General features: G+C 41.1%; 1 non-coding gene across 1 annotated transcript; it reads right to left on the bottom strand.

Moving 5' to 3' along the window:
- Window positions 1–455: 455 nt before the first annotated feature.
- On the bottom strand, window positions 456–564 carry LOC136377777 (U6 spliceosomal RNA). Its single transcript, XR_010746408.1, has one exon. It is a non-coding gene; the product is annotated as a U6 spliceosomal RNA (small nuclear RNA).
- Between the last annotated feature and the right edge of the window lie 23,970 nt (window positions 565–24,534).

Raw genomic sequence — 24,534 nt, 5'->3', positions numbered from 1 at the left:
CAAAGTCCACCCCACATCAAAAAGGGTGGGAAAGGTTTACTCCTAAAACCAAGCCCCAGGCTACAAGGATCCTGCCTGCCCACAGCCCGCCCCCAACACACATTAATATAATTACGCCCATTCCAAGCATAAGGGCTACTAATATCATCACCTGGGAGACGGGCTTCCATATGGGCAGTGCCATCTTTAACAAAATGAGCATAATATATTTTATCTGCCCAACATATGAACAATAAATGGCAATAAATACATATCTATCAACAACTGAATTTAAAAGTCAAAACAAATGAAAAAAGAGAACAGAAATGAACACATAAATACAGAGAATATTTTGTCTGTTCCCAGAAGAGAGGGGGGTTGGTGAGATGAGTGGGAAAGGTGAAGGGATTAAGAAGCACAAATTGGTTGTTACCATGTCATGCTTCTCATCACAAGAAAAAAAATAACTTTTTTTTTAAAATATGGAACGCTTCACAAATTTGCGTGTCATCCTTGCGCAGGGGCCATGCTAATCTTCTCTGTATCATTCCAATTTTTTAGTATATGTGCTGCTGAAGCGAGCACGAAAAAAATAACTTTTTAAAACTATGTATGGTGGTGGATTTTAACTGCACTATTGTGATCATTTTGCAATATATTCAAGTGTCAAATCATTATATTTTACACGTGAAACTAATGTAATGTATGTCAATTATACCTCAATAAAATAAAATATAAGGTAAAAAAGAGTTTTACTTTTTGAAATTTAGGGATATTTGTCTTTTTGGTAGTTTTACTCAATGTCCTATGGGCATTTAAAAACCATGTTGTATGGCCAGTATACACGGCCACTATCATAGCTGCCTGGCTGTAAAGCCAGTAGGCACGGCCACCATCACAGCAGCCTGGCCCATGCAGGTTCACATTGGATTCAGACAGTTGGTAAAGAAACAACGGAGTCAAAAGCTGATGGGCCATCATCTTTAATCCTAGCTTGCACCCGGCGGACAAGTAAAAACACACACTGGGCTCCAAAACCCACTCATTCAGTGCTCACAAAGCTACTGACTTATCCGAGTTTTCTAGAATCAAAGGTTTCCAGCTCACCAGCCTTATTCACCTCTATTCCCCATCTCCTTCCTTATCCCTGAACAAACTCTGCACAAACTGGCTTCTCACTCAATACTCCACCATCTTGGCTACTTCTCCTGGCCTCCTCCACAGGGCCTTTCTCTGCTCTGCTCTCTAATGCTAATCTCAGGAACCGAGAGAGCAAGCTCCTGTTCTGCCCCCATTTTATAGTGTAGAAATCAAAACCTTTAATCCAATATACAAAATAGGGAAGTCTCTGATACAAAGTCACTTATCTGGGGCATGATGGGATTGCACCAGCCCACATCATAAAGGGTGGGAAAGGCTTAGTCCTAAAACCAAGTCTCAGACTACAAGCATCTTGCCTGCCCATAGCCCGCCCCCAACACACATTAATATCACCTGGGTGATGGGCTTCCTTGTGGGCAGCGCCATCTTTAACAAAGTGAGCATAATATATTTTATCTGCCCAACACTGGCCCATCCAGGTTCTCATTGGATTCGGACAAATGGTAATGAAGCAACAGAGCCAAGAACTGGTGGGCCATCATCTTTAATCCTAGCTTGCACCCAAGTGGGAAAGTAAAAACACACTGGGCTCCAAAACCCACTCATTCAGTGCTCACAGAGCTACTGATTTATCCGAGTTTCCTAGAATCAAAGGTTTCTAGCTCACCAGACTTATTCACCTCTGTTCCCCATCTCCTTCCTTCTCCCTGTACAAACTCTGCACAAACTGGCTTCTCACTCAGCACTCTGCCATCTTGACTGCTTCTCCTGGCCTCCTCCACATGGACTCTCTCTGCTCTGCTCTCTGCTCTCCTCCCTAATGCTAGTCTCAGGAATCAAGAGAGCAAGCTCCTGGTCTGCCCCACTTTATAGTGCAGAAATCAAAACCTTTAATCCAATATACAAAATAGGGGAAGTCTCTGATACAAAGTCACTTATCTGAGGCATGATGGGATTGTACTACCCTACATCAAAAAGGGTGGGAAAGGCTTAGTCCTAAAACCAAGCCCCAGGCTACAAGGATCCTGCCTGCCCACAACCCACCCCCAGCACACATTAATATCACCTGGGCGACAGCTTCCATGTGGGCAGCGCCATCTTTAACAAAGTGAGCATAACATTTTATCTGCCCCAAAATCCACCCCTATGCTCACTTTACTATTCACAATCTACACCACCAGCATCCCTGTGCAAGGAAATTAGGCACATTACACAAATTACAACAACATGACAAATCATACAATTTCAACACTTACAAAGGTGCACTTCACCAGTCTCTGAGCACTTTGCCAAAAGCGCAAAATGTCCTCGGACTTCTTTCTAGCCATGGAAAAAGCTTCTCAGGGCAGGGGAAGGGCCTCCAGCAAAGCCATCCCCCACTGCCATCAGGGTATTCCACATTGTCCAAAATCCGTAAGTCCATCCAACAAAGGAGCCAGTGCCCACTCTGGTCGTAGTCCAGGAAATCAGTTCACACATGGCAATGGTAGTCAGCATTTCCATCTCTGCTCCAGAGAGCATGATGGCACGCACTCCTATGTCCCAAAATCGCAGACCTACCAAGGCCATAGTAGGTGCTCCTTCCAGTTGGGCTCTCATCTTCTGGAGACTGCGGATTGCAACTTCAGCCTGATTCTCCAAAGAGGAACTGAAAACACCAGCTCCCGCTGCTGGGCTCGAGTCCTGGGCCACTGCCGGGCTCGAGTCCCAGGCTGCTGTCGCCTTCTGCACCGCAGACCTTGCAGCTCCAGCTCCGGCCTCAGCCCCAGCCTCCTGCCGCTGCTGGCTCTTCACAACATCCAGGACAAGCTACAACTCATGAACCTGTGATTCTTACTCCAGCGGCTGCTCCATTTCCAGGTGAACCTCACAAACCTGATCGACCTCCTCCTCCAGCGCTTCCTCCAGCTCCAGGGTCAGCATCTGTTTCTCCCATGTTTGCTCCAGCTCCTTCCACTGCTCAGTTTGCAGGACCCGGGCAACCTCTTCCACAGAGCTCTCGGTTTCCTCACGTATGGCTGTAAAAGTCAGCCAGCCTATGGTCCCCAAAAGGACAGCCATGGGGAACCATAGCAGCAGCCAGTCCGCTACTCCAGTGGTCCCCAACCTTTTTTGGGCCACAGACCGGTTTAATATTTTCACGGACCGGCCTTTAGGGTGGGACAGATAAATGCACAAAATAAAATGATGCGACCGGCGTAAAAACTGTGGTATTTTTAAATACTATAATTGTCGAACTTACAAGACAAGCGTCAAGAGTGAGTCTTAGATGGATGTAACAGAGGGAATCTGGTCATTTTTTTTTTTTACAGGGACAGAGAGAGAGAGAGTCAGAGAGAGGGACAGATAGAGAGAGTCAGAGAGAGGGACAGATAGGGACAGACAGACAGAAATGGAGAAAGATGAGAAGCATCAATCACCAGTTTTTCATTGTGACACCTTAGTTGTTCATTGATTGCTTTCTCATGTGCCTTGACTGTGGGCCTACAGCAAACCAAGTGACCCCTTGCTCGAGACAGCGACCTTGAGTCCAAGCTGGTGAGCTTTTGCTCAAACCAGATGAGCCCACACTTAAGCTGGCTACCTCGGGGTCTTGAACCTGGGTCCTTCCGCATCCCAGTCCGATGCTCTATCCACTGTGCCACCGCCTGGTCAGGCAGGGAATCTGGTCATTTTTAAAAAATAAAACATCATTCAGACTTAAATATAAATAAAACAGAAATAATGTAAGTTATTTATTCTTTCTCTACAGACTGGTACCAAATGGCCCACGGACCAGTACTGGTCCGCAGCCCGGGGGTTGGGGACCACTGCTCTACTCCACCAATCAAAGGTGGCTCCATACTCATCTGTATCGAATCCTGCCACAGACTACGCCAAATGTAAAGCCAGTATCCACAGCAACCATCATAGCTGCCTGGCCCATGCAGGTTCACATTGGATTCGGACAGATGGTAATGAAGCAATGGAGCCAAGAACTGGTGGGCCATCATCTTTAATCCTAGCTTGCACCCAGCGGGTGAGTAAAAACACACACTGGGCTCCAAAACCCACTCATTCAGTGCTCACAAAACTACTGACTTATCCGAGTTTCTAGAATCAAAGGTTTCTAGCTCACCAGACTTATTCACCTCTGTTCCCCATCTCCTTCCTTCTCCCTGCACAAACTCTACACAAACTGGCCTCTCACTCAGCACTCCACCATCTTGGCTGCTTCTCCTGGCCTCCTCCACGGGGCCTTTCTCTGCTCTGCTCTCTAATGCTAATCTCAGGAACCGAGAGAGCAAGCTCCCATTCTGCCCCCATTTTATAGTGTAGAAATCAAAACCTTTAATCCAATATACAAAATAGGGAAGTCTCTAATACAAAGTCACTTATCTGAAGCATGATGGGATTGCACTACCCCACATCAAAAAGGGTGGGAAAGGCTTAGTCCTAAAACCAAGCCCCAGGCTACAAGGATCCTGCCTGCCCAGAGCCCACCCCCAGTACACATTAATATCACCTGGGCGATGGGCTTCCATGTGGCAGCGCCATCTTTAACAAAGTGAGCATAATATATTTTATCTGCCCAACACATGTATAGATACAAACTTAAATATATTTGTGTAGGAGGTAAGCTTCTAAATCTATTATATTTAAATGATTAATGATAAACATGGTCAGTTGGCTCAGTGGTAGAGCATCTGCCTGCCATGTGGATGTCCTGGGTTTGATTGCCAGTCAGAGCACACAGGAGAAGTGGCCATCTGCTTCTTCATCCCTCCCCCTCTCACTTCTCTCTCTCTTTCTCTCTTCCCCTCCTACAGCCTTGGCTCAATTGGAGTGAGTTGGCCCCAGATGCCAAGGATGATTCCATGGTCTCTACCTCAGGTACCAAGAAGAGCTTGGATGCAGAGCAAAGCAACAACACCTCATATGGGCAGAGCATCAACCCCTAGTGGGCTTGCTGGGTGGATCCTGGTTGGGGGACCTGCAGGAGTCTGTCTCTGCCTCCCCTCCTCTCACTGAATAAAATAATAATAATAATAAAATAAATTAATGATGTTATAAAAGATGTTCTTATTTTTTCTGTACTTGATAAAATATTCACACTATGATTATACTTTTTCTTTTCCCTTGTATTTCGTCTGACTTTTGCTTTATATATATTCGTTTCTTGGTTGTTACGTAGATAATGGTCCATGTTTGTCTTCTTTGTGAACTGTATCTTTTACCATTAAAAATATTTGTTCCACTTAATTTTTTTTTTTTTTTGCATTGGGTTCTGCCAGATGTTAGTAAATGCTTCCCTTGTTCTGCTTTTGTTTGCATCCGCCTGGTATATCTTTGCTATTCCATTCTTTCACTGCCATTATTTTGCTATCATTTTAAATGTCTCTTAACATTTAGACTATTCTTTGCTCAATCTGAGTCTTTACCTTTTAATGGGGGGAATTTAATCTACTTACGTTAGTGTGATATTTAAGATAGATTGGGCTTATTCTTATCCTCTTAATCTTTGTGTTTTCTGTTAATTACACATTCTATTGCCCTTTCCCTCTTTTCCTCTCATTTTGCCAGAATGATCCAGTTTTCTTTGGTCCTTTTCCTTTTCTATAATGATGTGCAGGTCATATATTCTGTTTCTGTCTTGCGAGAACTTATCTATCAATTTTATCAGTTACATCCTTTTTTTGACAGAGACAGAGAGAGAGTCAGAGAGAGGGACAGATAGGGACAGACAGATAGAAAGGAAGAGAGATGAGAAGCATCAATTCTTCGTTGTGGCACCTTAGTTGTTCCTTGATTGCTTTCTCTTATGTGCCTTGACTGGGGGGTTACAGCAGAGTGGGTGACCCTTTGATCAAGCCAGTGACCTTTAGGCTCAAGTCAGCGACCTTGGGCTTAAAGCCAGAAACCTTTGAGCTCAAGCTAGTGGCCATGGGGTCATAACCATGATCCCATGCTCAAGCCAGCAACCTCGGGGTTTTGAAACTCAGTCCTCCGCATCCCAGTTCGACACTCTATCCACTGTGTCACCACATGGTCAAGCTATTAGTTATATCCTTTTAAAAATTAATTTCAAGGCATCAACAGTAGCAATGAAAAGATAACTCCAATGTCAGAGAATAATGAAATGAACATTTTCACATATTAGTGGTTAAAATGTAAATTCTTTTTATTTTTCTGAAGTGAGAAGTAGGGAGGCAGAGAGACAGACTCCCACATGTGCCCGACTGGGATCTACCTAGCAAGCCCACCAGGGGGTGATGCTTTGCCCATCTGTTGCTCTATTGCAACCGGAGCCATTCTAGCACCTGAGGTGGAGGCCATGGAGCCATCCTCAGCATCCAGGCCAACTTTGCTCCAGTGGAGCCTTGGCTGTGGGAGGGGAAGAGAGAGACGGAGAGGAATGAGATGGGGAGGGGTGGAGAAGCAGATGGGCGCTTCTCTTGTGTGCCCTTCCTGGGAATCAAATCCAGGACTTCTACATGCTGGGCCACCGACACTGTACCACTGAGCAAACTGGCCAGGGCCTAAAATGTACATTTTTATCCCAGGTTTCCAAGTGTTTATATTGAGGGGATATGGAATGTAGCCCTGATCACACGGCCTGAGGCTGTAGTCAATCTCATCCAAGCTGTAAAACTAAAGGATAAAAGTTCTATGTGAAAAATAAGGTATTATGGTGATAAAAGATGAAAATAAATGCTGTTATGACAACCAATATCCTCTATAATGGTCATTGTAGTATTGTTTATAACTGAGAAAATAGGGAAGTAACCTAAATGTGCATTAATAGGAAATTGGGTAGCCTGACCAGGTGGTGGTGCAGTGGATAAAGCAGTAGACTGGGACACAGAGGACCCAGGTTTGAAACCCCAAGGTTGTTGGCTTGAGTGCAGCTCACCAGCTTAAGATCAGGGTCACTGTGTGGGATCATAGACATGACCCCATAGTCACTATCTTGAGCCCAAAGTTTGCTGGCTTGTGGCTTGAGCCCAAGGTCACTGGCTTGAGCAAGGGGTCACCACTTGCTCTTCTGTAGCCCACCGGCTACAGCACATGATAAATCACATAAGAGAAAGCAATCAATGAACAACTAAGGTGCCCCAACAAAGAATTGATGCTCCTCATCTTTTTCCCTTCCTGTCTTTCTGTCCTTATCTATTCCTCTCTCTGTCTCTCTCTGTCTCTCTCTGTCTCTCTCTCTCTCTCTCTCTCTCACACACACACACACACACACAAATAGGGAAATGGGTAAAAAATGATGGAACAGCCACACTATTCCAATTCTCTACATAATGTTAGTCAAGTTATTTAACCCCTCAATTCTGATTACCTTATCTATAAACTGGAAATAATAAGAACACCCGTATCAACCATAAAGTTATAGTAAGGCTTAAACAAATTAATGTATGTACAGCCTTCTATATAGCACGTGTCTGGCACATGATAAGTGCACAATAAATGTTAGCTATCATTATTGTTATTATTATTCAGGTTTTAAAAATAATACAATGGGGGTGGCAAGAGGGGGAATAGAAGAAAAGTAGTCAAAAGGCACAAACTTCCAGTTATAAGATAGGTAAGTATAGTATGATGACCACAGTGAACACTGTTGTGAGATGTGTATGAAAGTTGTTAAAATAGTAGATACTAAGAATTCTCTCACAAAGAAAAATACATATGCATATATTTTTGTACCTATGTGATATGATGGTAATCACTGCATGCTATCTGTAAGTCAAATCATCAATCTGTGCAACCTAAACTTACACAATGCTGTCTGTGAGTTAAACCTCTATAAAACTGAGGGAAGGAAGATTCCAAGATGGCAGCAGAGTAGGCAGACACACAGACTGTCAGCTCACGCCATGAAACTGGATTACAAATTAATTTAGGAACAGTCATCATGAAAAACCAACCTTGGACTAAAATAACAGGTCTCAAAAATCAAGGAGCAAAGAAGAATCCACACCGATCCTGGTAGGGAGTGCGGGGGCACAGTGGGGGCTACCCTGCTCCCAGGAGCAAGGGGAAGCTGAGGCTGAGAGTCCAGAAGAGCTCTCATTACAAGGAGAAAGACCCTGAGAGACAAGGGCCCTTAGTCTCAGAAACAGAGAATAACCTTAGTAATCCAGGGACTGGAGGAGACAGGTAGAAAGTATTAAGTGGGGAGAAGAGAGAAAGTTCTGTATGTGGGAAGTGGTGGGGGTGCCTTAAAGGGACAGAGCAGAGAATATCACTCACAGCCACTTGTCTGGGGCTTCGGGGGCGAGGCTGGCTGAGAGGACTGGTTTGTCTTCCACGAGGAAAGTGGGTAGAGCAAGACAGATGGTGACAGGGAGAGGAATGCCTGGGCTGACCTGAGAAGCTGACTCATTCTCCAGTGCAGAGGCAGCCATAGCTGGGGGAGGGGTTGATCCCTCCACACAGCACAAGCCTAAAGTGGTTCCAGGTGACTCACCTCCAAAAAGCTCTCCAGCTCTAATTAGCATGGAAGACACAGCCAAAAGCAGGAAGTAAGGGGGAGGGGCAGTAACTCAGGTCTCCAGGGAGATCTGAGATACACTTCCCCCTACTGATACCAAGAATGTGCCCCACCCCCAGAGAACAGCTGGCAGAACAATCTTCAGATTCTCAGAGGTTACACCCACCACATTCCTGGATACAGTTTCAAATAAGCCCCCTGCTGAGATCAGTGAACAAGCTCCCTGCTGAGTTAATTAAACTTAAAACAGAACAATCAAGACTTTAAAGTGGCTCGACTAGTTAAGGAGACCACAACTGGAACAAGCCTGTAAGCCACACACAGAAACAATGGGAAGACAGAGAAACTTAAGTCATATGAATCAACAAAAATAATCCCCAGAAAAAGATCTGGATGAAATGGAAGTAATCAATTTACCAAATGCAGAGTATAAAATACTGATTGTTAGGATGCTTAAGGATCTCAAAGCTACAATAGATGGAGTTAATGAACACTTCAATAAAGAAATTGTAAGCATCAAAAAGGACACAGAAATCATAAAAAAAGAACCAGACAGAAATGACAAACACAATATCAGAAATGAAGACTACACTAGAAGGAATTAAAAGCAGGCTGTATGAAGCAGAGGATTGAATCAGTGACTTAGAGGACAAGATAAGAGAAAGCACAGAAGCAGAACAGCAAAAAGAAGAGGATCAAAAAGTCTGAGGAAACTCTAAGAGAGCTCACTCTGTGACAACATGAAGAGAAACAATATCTGTATAGTAGGGGTTCTGGAAGGAGAAGAGAAAGAACAAGGAATAGAGAACCTGATTAAAGAAATTATAGCTGAAAATTTCCCTAAATTGATGCAGGAAAGAGTCACACAGGTTCAAGAAGCAGAGAGAACCCCATTAAAAAAGAACCCAAAGAGACCCACAACTAGACACATCATAATCGGAAAATGTCAAAGCTAAGAGATAAAGAAAGCATACTAAAAGCTGCAAGAGAAAAACAGTCAATCACCTACAAAGGAACCCCCATAAGGATGACATCTGACTTTTCAACAGAAACACTTGAGGCCAGAAGGGAATGGCACAAAATATTCAAAGTAATGTAGAACAAGAACCTACAACCAAGACTTCTTTATCCAGCAAGGCTATCATTTAAAATTGAAGGAGAAATAAAAAGCTTCCCAGACAAAAAAAACAAAAAACAAACAAAAAAAAAGCTCAAGGAATTCATCACAACCAGACCAATGCTGCAAGAAATGTTAAGGGGCCTGCTGTAGACAGAACAAAGCAGGGAAAAGATCTAGTAAAAGAGGAATGTAGATTTAAAGAAAAAAATGGCAATAAACAACTACATATCAATAATAACCTTAAACGTAAATGGTTTAAACGCTCCAATCAAAAGACATAGGGTAGCTGCATGGATAAGAAAACAGGACCTGTACATACGCAGTCTACAAGAGACTGACCTCAAAACAAAAGATACACATAGACTGAAAGTAAAAGGATGGAGAAAAGTATTTCATGCAAATAGAAATGAAAAAAAAAAAGCTGGGGTAGCAATACTTATATCTGACAAAATAGGCTTTAAAACAAAGACTATCGTAAGGGATAAAGAAGTTCACTACATAATGATAAAGGAAGCAATCCAACAGAAAGAGATAAGCATTATAAATATCTATGCACCTAATATAGGAGTACCTAAATATATAAAGCAGACTTTGATGGACATAAAGGGCGAGATCAACAGCAATACTATAATAGTAGGGGATTTCAATACCCCACTAACATCATTGGATAGATCTTTAAGAATGAAAATTAACAAAGAAACAGCAGAATTAATAAAGTACCTAGGAGTAAATTTAACCAAGGAGGTTAAAGACTTGTACTCAGAAAATTATAAAACATTGATAAAAGAAATCAAGGAAGATACAAACAAGTGGAAGCATATACTGTGTTCATGGTTAGGAAGAATGAACATCATTAAAATGTCCATATTACCCAAAGCAATTTATAAATTCAATGCAATTCCTATTAAAATACCAATGACATACTTCAAAGATATAGAACAAATATTCCAAAAATTCATATGGAACCATAAAAGAACACAAATAGTCTCAGCAATCTTGAAAAAGAAGAATAAAAGTGGGAGGTATCACACTTCCTGATATCAAATTATACTACAAGGCCATTGTACTCAAAACAGCTTGGTACAGGCAGAAGAACAGGCATACAGATCAATGGAACAGAACAGAGAACCCTGAAATAAACCCGCACCTATACAGACAATTGATATTTGACAAAGGAGGTAAGAGCATACAATGGAGTAAAGACAGCCTCTTTAATAAATGGTGTTGGGAAAATTGGACATCTACCTGAAAAAAAATGAAACTAGACCACCAACTTACACCATTCACAAAAATACTCAAAATGAATAAAAGACTTAAATGTAAGCCGTGAAACCATAAGCATCCTAGAGAAAAACATAGGCAATAAGCTCTCCAACATCATCCGCAGCAACATATTTGCTGATTTATCTCCACGGGCAAGAGAAATAAAGGACAGGATAAACAAATGGGACTATATCAAACTAAAAAGCTTTTGCACAGCTAAAGACAATATGAACAAAATAAAAATGCAAACCACACAATGGAAAAACATATTCAACAATACATCTGATAAAGGGTTAATAACCAAAATTTATAAAGAACTTGTAAAACTCAACACCAGGAAGATAAACAATCCAATCAAAAAATGGGAAAAGAAATGAGACGTCACGGAAATGGCGCCGTGAGCAGCGCGTCCGACAGATCTCCCCAAAATCTCAACAAATTTATCAACTAGAAACAGAAAAATTTATCCTCGGAGCATTCCGGAGTTCCACACACACTGAAAGCGAACGGACTGTTATCACTTGAATCTGAGAGACGGGTCACAGCTGACAGTGTGAAGGAAGCTAACTACCGCACGGACGTTCATTCAAGCTGAGGAGGGAGTACGCCTGTGGTGAGTCAACCCACGCGTGCAACTGCCCACCCACACTCGGGGAGTGGCAGCCTGGGCACTGGTAGCCGCCGGCGTGCTCTGAGAAACCGTGCGCACACCCTGTGCCGCGGTCCGGTTGCAGAGCGAGCTCTCTTACACCACCAGCGTCCCCAACGGCCCGTGCACTGCGAGTGAGGGTCCCCAGCCACCGGTGTGTCCTGAGAGACCGCGCTCGTGCCCCGTGCTGTGGTCCAGGAGGGGCGCTAAGGCTGTCTTCCCCATTCCGGAGATTCTCTCCATGGGCAGGGCACCTCACCCAGCCATTCAAGCTAACAATCAAGCATTGGGGGAGGGGCGCGCAGGCAGCCTGAAATACTTTCTGGAGCACAGCTGCGGATCCAATCACTGAAATTAGCTTAACCCACGAAATCTGCGCACCCACGGGGCTATAATTGATAGGATCTCTCTCAGTTCAGTGATCCAAGACAAGAGGCGTGATATTTTTCAGTGCCTCTCGCTAAAGGGGCGGGGGCAACTTCTGATTGACAGAGCCTCCATATTCAGGGATATATGCTAACAAGAGGGACTTGGCAGATATTAAGATCTATATAGCAAGCAGCGACTAGTGCCTCTTCTTCCCAGCCAAAATAGGTTACAAAGTGTGGAAAGCCTGGGTTGAGTGGTCCAACTGAATGCTAGGCGCTGAACAGTCACCTTGACAACAATTGACTCCTAGCCCCACCTGATTATGCTGGAGGCTCTGACTGCCAGAGCCTTACCCAGAGCCTTGTGCTGAGTGGGGATAGAGTGGGGATTTCCCAGCTCTTTGAGCCTCTTACTCCCCAGACAGAAGCAGTGGCAGCCTCATAACTGGATCACCAGGCTGCTAATTCAGGAAGGGGAGACTAGGAGAGAGACTCCAGGAAAGCAAACTCTCTCATTGTTGGACCCTGCAAATGCCAACAAGCCTTGACTACCAGCGAGACTAAACCCAATTATATGACATTGCCATAGAATCCCATCAACTGCAAATCCCTACCTAAGCGTGACACAGGGGCAGAACCTGGGGTACAGAGTCACCGACCAGGAAGAGGGAGAGAAAAGAAAAAGGAAGAAGTTAACCTCTCAAAGTCAAGAAAAATCCACAGACTTTATAACTTGTTCCACTAATTCTTTGTTGTTGTTGTTTCTTTCTTCTATCTTATTGCCTTTATTATTATTTCTATTTCCTCACCTCGGTCCTTTTATTCTCTGCCCATCTTATGCTTCCCTTTTCTTGAACTACACTACCCATGAGTGTTACATTTTATTTCTTTTCTTCATCCTTACTCTCCTTTAGGGTTACACTCCAAAACCCTTAACTCTCACTCTCTCCCCCTTGTCTTTTTTTTCTCTTCCTTTTTTTCTTCCTTCGTTTCTCTCTTTTTCTTATTTTTCCCTTTCTATTCGTTTCTTCTTTTCTCCTTTTACTTTTCCTCCCATTCAATCCTCAATCACGAACAAATTATTTAATTTGGGAATCAAGGTTTTTTTTTTGGTTTTATTTTTTATTTATTTATTTATTTTTTGCTTTTGTTTTTGGTTTTCCTTTGTTTGTTTTTGTGGCATTTTGGGTACTTTTTACATTGCTTTTTAACTCACTGGCATTCCTCCCAACCCAAGGTCTCCATTGTAGTTAGTCTTCACTCCACTTAATACAACAGATTTTTACCTATTTTTATTTTTTCTTCTTTAATTATTATTATTTTTTCTCTCCTTTTTTCTGTATCCCTCTTACCCCTCTCATTATATCTCTTAGTTGACCACCACTTACAAGCAAATCATTTTATGCTTGTCTAAGATTTCCTCCTTTTTTTTTTTTTTTTTTTTTGCATTTAGTAGGTCCCTACTCCCTTTTTTGCCCCTTGAACTCTTCACCCCAAATCAGGCCCTCCGTTATAGGCAGTTTTTGTTCCATTTAGCATAATATAATTCACAGGTCATCACGATATTTCCCTAAGGAGGGGAGAGGAGAGGAAGAGAAGAAAGAAAAAAGGGGGAAATAATAAATTATTACTGGTTTTTTTTTGTGGGGTGCTTTCCTTTTTTTTTTCTTTTTATTCTTTATTAATTCTAATTAATACTATCAACAAGACGACCCTCAGATGCCAATAAGAAAAAGGAAATCGAATATTATGGATACAAAAGATAGAGAGGTAACACAAATAGATGTGGAAAAATCTATGGAGAAAAGATTTAACATATTGGAAGCCTTGGAGCCAAATGACAGAGAATTTAAAATAGAAATCTTAAAAATACTCAGAGATATACAAGAAAACACAGAAAGGCAATTTAGGGAGATCAGAAAACAACTCAATGATCACAAAGAATATATTACCAAGGAAATTGAAACTATAAAAACAAATCAAACAGAAATGAAAAACTCAATTCACGAGCTGAAAAACGAGGTAACAAGCTTAACTAATAGAACAGCCCTGATAGAAGATAGGATTAGTGAAATAGAAGACAAGCAACTTGAGGCACAACAGAGAGAAGAAGAAAGAGACTCAAAAATAATAAAAAACGAGAAAGCCCTACAGGAATTGTCTGACTCCATCAGAAAGAATAACATAAGAATAATAGGTATATCAGAGGGAGAAGAGAAAGAAAATGGAATGGAGAATATACTCAAACAAATAATAGATGAGAACTTCCCAAGCCTGTGGAAAGAACTAAAGCCTCAAATTCAAGAAGCAAACAGAACACCGAGTTTTCTTAACCCCAACAAACCCACTCCAAGGCTCATCATAATGAAGATGACACAAACCAATGACAAAGAAAAAATTCTCAAGGCAGCCAGGGAAAAGAAGAGTACAACATATAAAGGAAGGCCTATTAGATTATCATCAGATTTCTCAGCAGAAACCCTACAAGCTAGAAGAGAGTGGACCCCAATATTTAAAGCCCTGAAAGAGAGGAACTTTCAGCCAAGAATACTATACCCATCAAAGCTATCCTTCAAGTACGAAGGAGATATAAAAAACATTCACAAATACAGAAAAGATGAGGGAATTTATCATCAGAAAGCCCCCACTCTAGGAAATACTAAAGGGGGTTTTCCAACCAGATTCAAAGAACAAAAGAAAACAAAACCACAAGTAACAGCTCCACCAAGAAAAGAATAAAACCAAACTTAAACTGTGACAACAAAAGAAAAAAAGGGGGGAAAGGATGAAGATTAACAGTAGCAAAGGACGATGAAGCGCAGAAATACTCATAAGATAGGGTACTACATTGAATATGGTAGGTACCCTTTTCATTACTTAATGATAACCACCCTTGAAAAAACCACCACAAAAACACTTGACTTAAAAAAGGTAGCAACAGAGGAAAGAAGTATGGAATACAAACAAACAAAAACAAATGATAGAAAAACAAAAGAGAAGAATCAAACAAGATACAAAACTAACAGAAAGCAATTTATAAAATGGCAATAGGGAACCCACAAATGTCAATAATTACACTAAATGTAAATGAATTAAACTTACCAATAAAAAGACACAGAGTAGCAGAATGAATTAAAAAAGAAAATCCAACTGTATGCTGCCTACAAGAAACACATCTAAGCAACAAGGATAAAAACAAATTCAAAGTGAAAGGCTGGAAAACAATACTCCAAGCAAACAACACCCAAAAAAAAGCAGGTGTAGCAATACTCATATCTAATAATGCTGACTACAAGACAGAAAAAGTACTCAGAGACAAAAATGGTCATTTCAAAATGATTAAGGGGACACTGAATCAAGAAGACATAACAATCCTTAATATATATGCACCAAACCAAGGAGCACCAAAATATATATGACAGCTACTTAGTGACCGAAAAACAAAAACTGGCCTGACCTGTGGTGGCGCAGTGGATAAAGTATTGACCTGGAAATGCTGAGGTCGCCGGTTCGAAACCCTGGGCTTGCCTGGTCAAGGCACATATGGGAGTTGATGCTTCCAGCTCCTCCCCCCTCCTCTCTCTCTCTCTCTCTCCCTCTCTCTCTCCTCTCTAAAAATGAATAAATAAAATTAAAAAAAAAAAAAAAAGAAAAACAAAAACTGACAAAAATACAATCATACTTGGAGACCTCAATACACCGCTGATGACTCTAGATCAGTCATCCAAACAGAGAATCAATAAAGATATAGTGGCCTTAAACGAAATACTAGAACACCTGGATATGATAGACATCTACAGGACACTTCATCCCAAAGCGACAGAATATACATTTTTCTCTAGTGTACATGGAACATTCTCAAGAATTGACCATATGTTGGGCCACAAAGACAATATCAGCAAATTTAGAAAAATTGAAATTGTACCAAGCATATTCTCTGATCATAAAGCCTTGAAACTAGAATTCAACTGTAAAAAAGAGGGGAAAAACCCACAAAATTGTGGAAACTAAACAACATACTTCTAAAAAATGAATGGGTCAAAGAAGAAATAAGCGCAGAGATCAAAAGATATATACAGACAAATGAAAATGAAAATACGACATATCAGAATCTCTGGGATGCAGCAAAAGCAGTAATAAGAGAAAAGTTCATATCACTTCAGGCCTACATGAACAAACAAGAGAGAGCCCAAGTAAACCACTTAACTTCACACCTTAAGGAACTAGAAAAAGAAGAACAAAGACAACCCAAAACTAGCCGAAGAAAGGAGATAATAAAAATCAAAGCAAAAATAAATGAAATAGAGAACAGAAAAACTATAGAAAAAATCAATAAAACAAGGAACTGATTCTTTGAAAAGATCAACAAAATTGACAAACCCTTGGCAAGACTCACCAAGGAAAAAAGGCACAGGACTCAAATAAATAAAATCCAAAATGAAAGAGGAGAGATCGCCACAGACATCATAGATATACAAAGAATTATTGTAGAATACTATGAAAAACTATATGCCACCAAATACAACAATCTAGAAGAAATGGATAAATTCCTAGAACAATACAACCTTCCTAAACTGAGTCATGAAGAAGCAGAAAGCCTAAACAGACCAATCAGCAGGGAGGAAATAGAAAAAACTATTAAAAACCTCCCCAAAAATAAAAGTCCAAGCCCAGACGGTTATACTAGTGAATTCTATCAAACATTCAAAGAAGACTTGGTTCCTATTCTACTCAAAGTCTTCCAAAAAATTGAAGAAGAAGCAATACTTCCAAACACATTTTATGAGGCCAACATAACCCTTATACCAAAACCTGGCAAGGATGGCACAAAGAAAGAAAACTACAGACCAATATCTCTAATGAATACAGATGCTAAAATACTAAACAAAATACTGGCAAATCGAATACAACAACATATTAAAAAAATAATACATCGTGATCAAGTGGGATTCATCCCAGAATCTCAAGGATGGTTCAACATACGTAAAACGGTTAATGTAATACACCATATCAATAAAACAAAAAACAAAAACCACATGATCTTATCAATAGACGCAGAAAAGGCTTTTGATAAAATACAACACAATTTTATGTTTAAGACTCTCAACAAAATGGGTACAGAAGGAAAATATCTCAACATGATAAAGGCCATATATGATAAACCATCAGCCAACATCATATTAAATGGCATAAAACTGAGGACTTTCCACCTTAAATCAGGAACAAGACAGGGTTGTCCACTCTCTCCACTTTTATTTAACGTGGTGCTAGAAGTTCTGGCCAGAGCAATCAGACAAGAGAAAGAAATAAAAGGCATCCATATTGGAAAAGAAGAAGTAAAGGTATCACTTTTTGCTGATGATATGACCCTATACATCGAAAACCCGAAGGACTCCACAAAAAGATTACTAGAAACAATAAACTAATACAAAAGGTCGCAGGATACAAAATTAACATACAAAAGTCCATAGCCTTTCTATATGCCAACAATGAAATATTAGAAAACGAACTCAAAAAAATAATCCCCTTCACGATTGCAACAAAAAAAATAAAATACCTAGGAATAAACATAACAAAGAATGTAAAGGACCTATATAATGAAAACTACAAGGCATTGTTAAGAGAAATAGAAAAAGACACAATGAGATGGAAAAATATTTCTTGTTCTTGGATAGGAAGAATAAATATAATTAAAATGGCCATACTACCCAAAGCAATATATAAATTTAATGCAATTCCCATCAAAATTCCTATGACATTTTTTAAAGAAATGGAACAAAAAATCACCAGATTTATATGGAACTATAAAAAACCCCGAATAGCCAAAGCAATCCTAAGGAAAAAGAATGAAGCTGGGGGCATTACAATACCTGACTTTAAACTATATTATAGGGCCACGATAATCAAAACAGCATGGTATTGGCAGAAAAATAGACACTCAGACCAATGGAACAGAATAGAAAGCCCAGAAATAAAACCACATATATATGGTCAAATAATCTTTGATAAAGGGGCCAACAACACACAATGGAGAAAAGAAAGCCTCTTCAACAAATGGTGTTGGGAAAACTGGAAAGCCACATGCAAAAGAATGAAACTCGACTACAGCTTGTCCCCGTGTACTAAAATTAATTCAAAATGGATCAAAGACCTAAATATAAGACCTGAAACAATAAAGAACATAGAAGAAGACATAGGTACTAAACTCATGGACCTGGGTGTTAAAGAACATTTTATGAACCTGACTCCAATGGCAAGAGAAGTGAAGGCAAAGATAAATGAATGGGACTACATCAGAATAAAAAGTTTTTGCTCAGCAAGAGAAACTGATATCAAAATAAACAGACAGCCAACTAAATGGGAAATGATATTTTCAAACAACAGCTCAAATAAGGGCCTAATATCCAAAATTTACAAAGAACTCATAAAACTCAACAACAAACAAACAATCCAATAAAAAAATGGGAAGAGGACATGAACAGACACTTCTCCCAGGAAGAAATACAAATGGCCAACAGATATATGAAAAGATGCTCAGCTTCATTAGTTATTAGAGAAATGCAAATCAAAACTACAATGAGATACTACCTCACCCCTGTTAGATTAGCTATTATCAACAAGACGGGTAATAGCAAATGTTGGAGAGGCTGCGGAGAAAAGGGAACTCTCATCCACTGTTGGTGGGACTGTAAAGTAGTACAACCATTATGGAGGAAAGTATGGTGGTTCCTCAAAAAACTGCAAATAGAACTACTTTATGACCCAGCAATCCCTCTACTGGGTATATACCCCAAAACCTCAGAAACATTGATACGTAAAGACACATGTAGCCCCATGTTCATTGCAGCACTGTTCACAGTGGCCAAGACATGGAAACAACCAAAAAGCCCTTCAATAGAAGACTGGATAAAGAAGATGTGGCACATATACACTATGGAATACTACTCAGCCATAAGAAATGATGACATCAGATCATTTACAGCAAAATGGTGGGATCTTGATAACATTATACGAAGTGAAATAAGTAAATCAGAAAAAAACAAGAACTGTATGATTCCATACATTGGTGGAACATAAAAACGAGACTAAGAGACATGGACAAGAGTGTGGTGGTTACCAGGGATGGGGGGAGGGAGGACGCAGGAGGGAGAGAGGGAGAGAGTTAGGGGGAGGGGGAGGGGCACAGAGAAAACTAGATAGAGGGTGACGGAGGACAATCTGACTCTGGGCGAGGGGTATGCAACATAATTTAATGACAAGATAACCTAGACATGTTTTCTTTGAATATATGTACCCTGATTTATTAATGTCATCCCATTAACATTAATAAAAATTTATTAAAAAAAAAAAGAAATGAATAGACCCTTCTCCAAGGAGGACATACAAATGGCCAAAAGGCAAATGAAAAAATCTGCCTATCATCACTAATCATTAGAGAAATGAAAATTAAAACCACAATGAGATATCACCTCACACCAGTCAGAATGGCGCTCATTAACAAAACAACACAGAATAAGTGCTGGCGAGAATGTGGAGAAAAGGGAACCCTCTTGCACTGCTGATGGGAATGCAGACTGGGGCAGCCACTATGGAAAACAGTATGGAGATTCCTCAAAAAATTGAAAATGGAACTGCCTTGTGACCCAGCCTTCCCACTTATAGGAATATATCCCAAGCATACCACATCAATGATTCAAAAGGAGAAATGCACCCCATGTTTATGACAGCATTGTTTACAATAGCCAAGATCTGGAAACAGCCCAAGTGTCCGTCAGTGGACGAATTGATTAAAAAGCTGTGGTACATATACACAATGGAATACTATAGGACCATGAAAAAGAAGAAAATCTTACCTTTTGGGACAACTTGGATGGACCTAGAAACTATTATGTTAAGTGAAATAAGCCAGGCAGAGAAAGAAAAATACCATATGACCTCACTCATTTGAGGAATCCAGGAAACAATGTGAACTGAGGAATGGAATAGAGACAGAGGCAGGATCAAAGAGTCCAGAGGGAAAGTGGACAGAGGGAAAGGGAATGATAGGATGGGATGAGAGCAGAAAAGCAAATCCTGGAGGGAATGGGGAAGAGCATTACAGGAAGGGGGGAAAGGGGGATATTGTGTGGAACATGGGGGAGGGGGGGTTATTCAGGGGACACTAGAATGTATATAAACACAATAAATTAAAAAAAAAAACAACAACTGGGGGAAACCCAGAATATCAGCTCTTTTACACAATATATTGTTAACTGAAAATTTTGCAGAAAACTAGTTACTTCATGTTCTAAAAAATTTGTTGTTAAAGATTATGAAAGTGTGTACACTGAAAGTGGCCACACACAGAACTGACCACAAGTACTATGTCATACATATCTAAATGCAGAAATATGTGCTGAAGTGCCAACATTCATTCTCTTTCTGGTTTTTATGTGTGCCTTAGCGCTACAAAGGGCCCAAAGATGGAAGTAAGCCCAGGGAAGGGTGTGTACATCAGAAAGGATTGTAAACCCAGCAGATCAGGGGCTTGGGTAATGAAGGCAGAAAATAGATTATTCTGGAAAGCTATAATTTCTATATGGCCGAGTTATGAACTGAGAATTGTGCCTTCTACACACAAAACTGTGTTGCTTGAATTTTTAAAACCAAATACATGTTTGTTGTGGACTGTTAATGGCAAGGGGCCATTGTAGATTTGAGGCTTAGCAAAAGGCTAAGTTCTCCCCCCTCCATCTCCATATTTGGCTTTGATGCTGAGTATTTGCACCCACTCTACTTCCTTCCTTGGGTTGCAGGAAGCAATATACATGCCCTTCCTCTGACTCTTTGTTTCAGATGTTTGTAAATTTCACTAATGTATCCTGTTTTTGCCTTGGGAGAGTTCCTGTCTTAGCCTTTGATGTGCAACTTTGTATCAGGGTCCTTGATTTGCATAGGTCTATATAATAAAGCGAACTGGGGCTGTGAGGACTCAGATGCTGCCAGGCAGTTTGAGGAGTCCTCCCGGTCCCATTGGTTTTGTTCTGACAAGTGTGTTTCCTCAATTCCGCACCCGTTATTTGGAGCCGTGCTGGTCCGCGGCACATGTTGCTTTTACAATAAAGAAATGCCCATCATTGCCTCCCACATGTTCCCTTCTAAGTGAATTCATTCTCTCACTTGCACTGGTTCCATGTCTTCTCAGCTGAGTAACTCACTCAGTTTCTCTTTGGAGAATTTGAAACTGGAATAACTCACTCACAGTTTCTCTTTGGAGAATTTGAAACTGGAATACCGAGGGAATAAATTAGGAAGAGCAAGAGAACGAAGCAGATGCAGGGTTAGGGATGACAGACAGGATGGGTTTTGAGAGACCAAGGGGTAACCTTGATTCCTAATAGATATTCCAGCCCATTAGACCCTGGCTATAATTAGCTTCTCACATCTAGATGCTGGTACAGATGATGAACTCCCCACTGCTGAGCTAGTTGGGGTTCTCTTCCTAGCAACTAAAAGATCTCTGACAAGAATGTGATGTTTAACCTTTTGCACCTAGAATATAAAGAATCTGTGAAATTTCTGAAGCATTCTTATATGTACATGTCATCTCTCATAGTGTCGGGAAAGATCACTGTTTCTTTGACCTTTTGTCTCCATGGTTTGTCTCATAATTACTTGTGTGTTTCTTTCTTTTTTTTTTTTTTTTTTTTTTTGTATTTTTCTGAAGCTGGAAACGGGGATAGACAGTCAGACAGACTCCCTCATGCGCCTGACCGGGATCCACCCGGCACGCCCACCAGGGGGCGACGCTCTGCCCACCAGGGGGCGATGCTCTGCCCCTCTGGGGCATCGCTCTGTCGCGACCAGAGCCACTCCAGTGCCTGGGGCAGAGGCCAAGGAGCCATACCCAGCGCCCAGGCCATCTTCGCTCCACTGGAGCCTCGCTGCGGGAGGGGAAGAGAGAGACAGAGAGGAAGGAGAGGGGGAGGGGTGGAGAAGCAGATGGGCGCTTCTCCTGTGTGCCCTGGCCGGGAATCGAACCCGGGACTTCTGCACGCCAGGCCGATGCTCTACCACTGAGCCAACCAGCCAGGGCCTCTTGTGTGTTTCTTGTTGGTTCTGAACAATTCTTTATCCTTCTACTGGCCTCCTGCCACTATCTAGCTAATGTGGACTCAGGGGAGGTTAACAGATTTTAATATTTTCCTAAGCAAACTATCCTTAGGAAGATGTCAGCTTTTCTTCCAAGGGAGAAAAGCATTGGCCATACCCAGTGACTTTTAATTATTTGCATCATTGCTCCTTTCTAGTCCTAAAGTTAATTGAAAGTTGCCCATGCACATTTTAAAAAAGAATTTATTATTTATTTGAGAGAGAAAATGGGGGGGGGGCGGGAGATAGAAGCGAGAAGCATTAACCATAGCAGTTGAGCAAGCCTGAGGTTTCAAACCAGTGGAACCTCAGGGTTCCAGATCAACACTTTATCCACTAAGCCATCACAGGTCAGGTATCCATGCACATTTAAATCCAATAATCATTCCTTTCTAGAATAAGACAGTGGGCTAAGAACAAGATGTAGGCATAGCAGCCTTCATGATCAAACTGCATTCAATTTCAAAGAGACTGCATGACTGCAGATATTTCCAGAGGCATAATCCAGAGAGGTAGGGAGAGCTAGGAAGCCCACATATCTGTGCTCCATTTCCAGCTGAACCTTTCTCTTACACTTGGTTGAATAATTTCAATATAAATTTATCGGTGTGCCAACTGCATGAGAAGCACTCTACTATGCACAACAAGAAATGAATAAGAATTTGTTGAGAACATACTATGTACTCAGCACTTTGCACAGCGCTGGAAGTATCACTATGAATAATATCCTATACCTGCTTTTGAGGAACAACACTTTGCTTCCCTGGTTCTTAGTTCTCCCCTAAAACGAGAAGTGAACTAGGCAATTTCTAAGATAACATCTAGGTCTATACTTTTGTGATTCTTAAAAATTTCCCCTAGATCTTTGTACTCATTTCTGGTGGGAAAGGATGTTCTGTTGTTTTAGTTCAAGAAGTTTACAGCCTGACCAGGTGGTGGCGCAGTGAATAAAGCGTCAAACTGGATGCAGAGGATCCAGGTTCAAAACCCTGAGGTCGCCAGCTTGAGTGCAGGCTCATCTGGTTTGAGCAAGGCTCACTAGCCTGAGCCCAAGGTCACTGGCTTGAGCAAGGGATTACTCGGTCTGCTGTAGCCCTCTGGTCAAGGCACATAAGAGAAAGCAATCAATGAACAACTAAGGAGCCGCAATGAAGAATTGGTGCTGCTCATCTCTCTCCCTTCCTGTCTGTCCCTATCTGTGTCTCTCTCTGCTCTCTGTCACACATACAAAAAAGAAGTTTACAATAGAGGATTGAATAAATTTTTCAAACAAACATTACAATCAGCACATATGGGTTGAGTTCAGTAGTACAATGTTTCTTCCCACATATTTATTAGAGGCTAATTATTTCTCTATGAAATTTTATAGATGCTCGGTCTTTATTCAGGATAGTATGAGGCCAGATGCATAATCTTCAAACCACTGAATTGTGACCATCTGCCTACTGTGGCTATTGCCTGCCAGGTCTCTTTGGGAGAAACATGCTGAGGACACTCCAGGCCAAGAAGCACTATCCTGGGACCTTCATTCAAATTTCTAATCAATACTTTGTGGGTGAGCTAGGTATCACCACAGGGACTCCTGCCTAGACTACATCCTGCTTCAGGCCCAGGGCATTTTCTGTGATACCCACCTGGGAGACAAATTTTAAGAGGATAGTCAATCCCAACACAAAGAAAAGAAATCCAAGAGAAAGACCCAAAAGCTGCTCCCAAGAGAAGTAAGACATTTTATCTGGTGCTCATTGCATCAAGAGGTCCCCCTGTACCATGAGTGAAATTAAATATTTTGGAAAGCTGTATCATAGTAATATGGCACTAATGTTTTTTAAAGCCAAATGTTTTTTGTGTTGTTTTTTGTGTGTTTTTTTGAGAGAACAGAGAGACAGAAAGGGAGAGGGCAAAAAGCATCAACTTGTACTTGCTTTCACTTTAGTTGTGCATTGAGCTTCTTGTACATGCCTTGACCGTACATGTTCAAACCAGTGACTTTTGGGTTTAAGTTGGTGAGCTTTGGAATCATGTGGACCATCCCCCTGCTCAAGCCAGAGACCTCATGCTGACCATCTGTACTCAGAGCCTGCAACCTCAGCGTTCTAGGTCAATGCTTTATCCACTGTGTCACCATTGGTCAGGCAAGCCAAATGCTAACAGATGGCCAAAGGACAGAAAAGTTGAAGGGATCTGTGCTCTAGAGTCCCTGGAGGTTGTAGCCTGGCTATTAGTCAAGGAAGAAAAATAATTATGGAGGACCCAGACAGGAGAATGGGAGGAAGGCAAGAAAGAAGTGAATGATAAATCTTTTGGGGCTAACTGGGAAATTTCAGTAGGCAATAATGTATGGTCTGAATGATTTTCTAATCATTGTAAGGCCTTATATGCTCAGATTAAAGTTTCATTGATGTCCTACCTCCCTTAAGGGTTTTCAGATTATTTCTGTGGATTT

This window comes from Saccopteryx leptura, chromosome 6, assembly GCF_036850995.1.
Source record: "Saccopteryx leptura isolate mSacLep1 chromosome 6, mSacLep1_pri_phased_curated, whole genome shotgun sequence".
NCBI lineage: Eukaryota > Metazoa > Chordata > Mammalia > Chiroptera > Emballonuridae > Saccopteryx > Saccopteryx leptura.
Note: the sequence above shows the minus strand (reverse complement) of the source record. Positions and strands in the feature narration are given on the sequence as shown.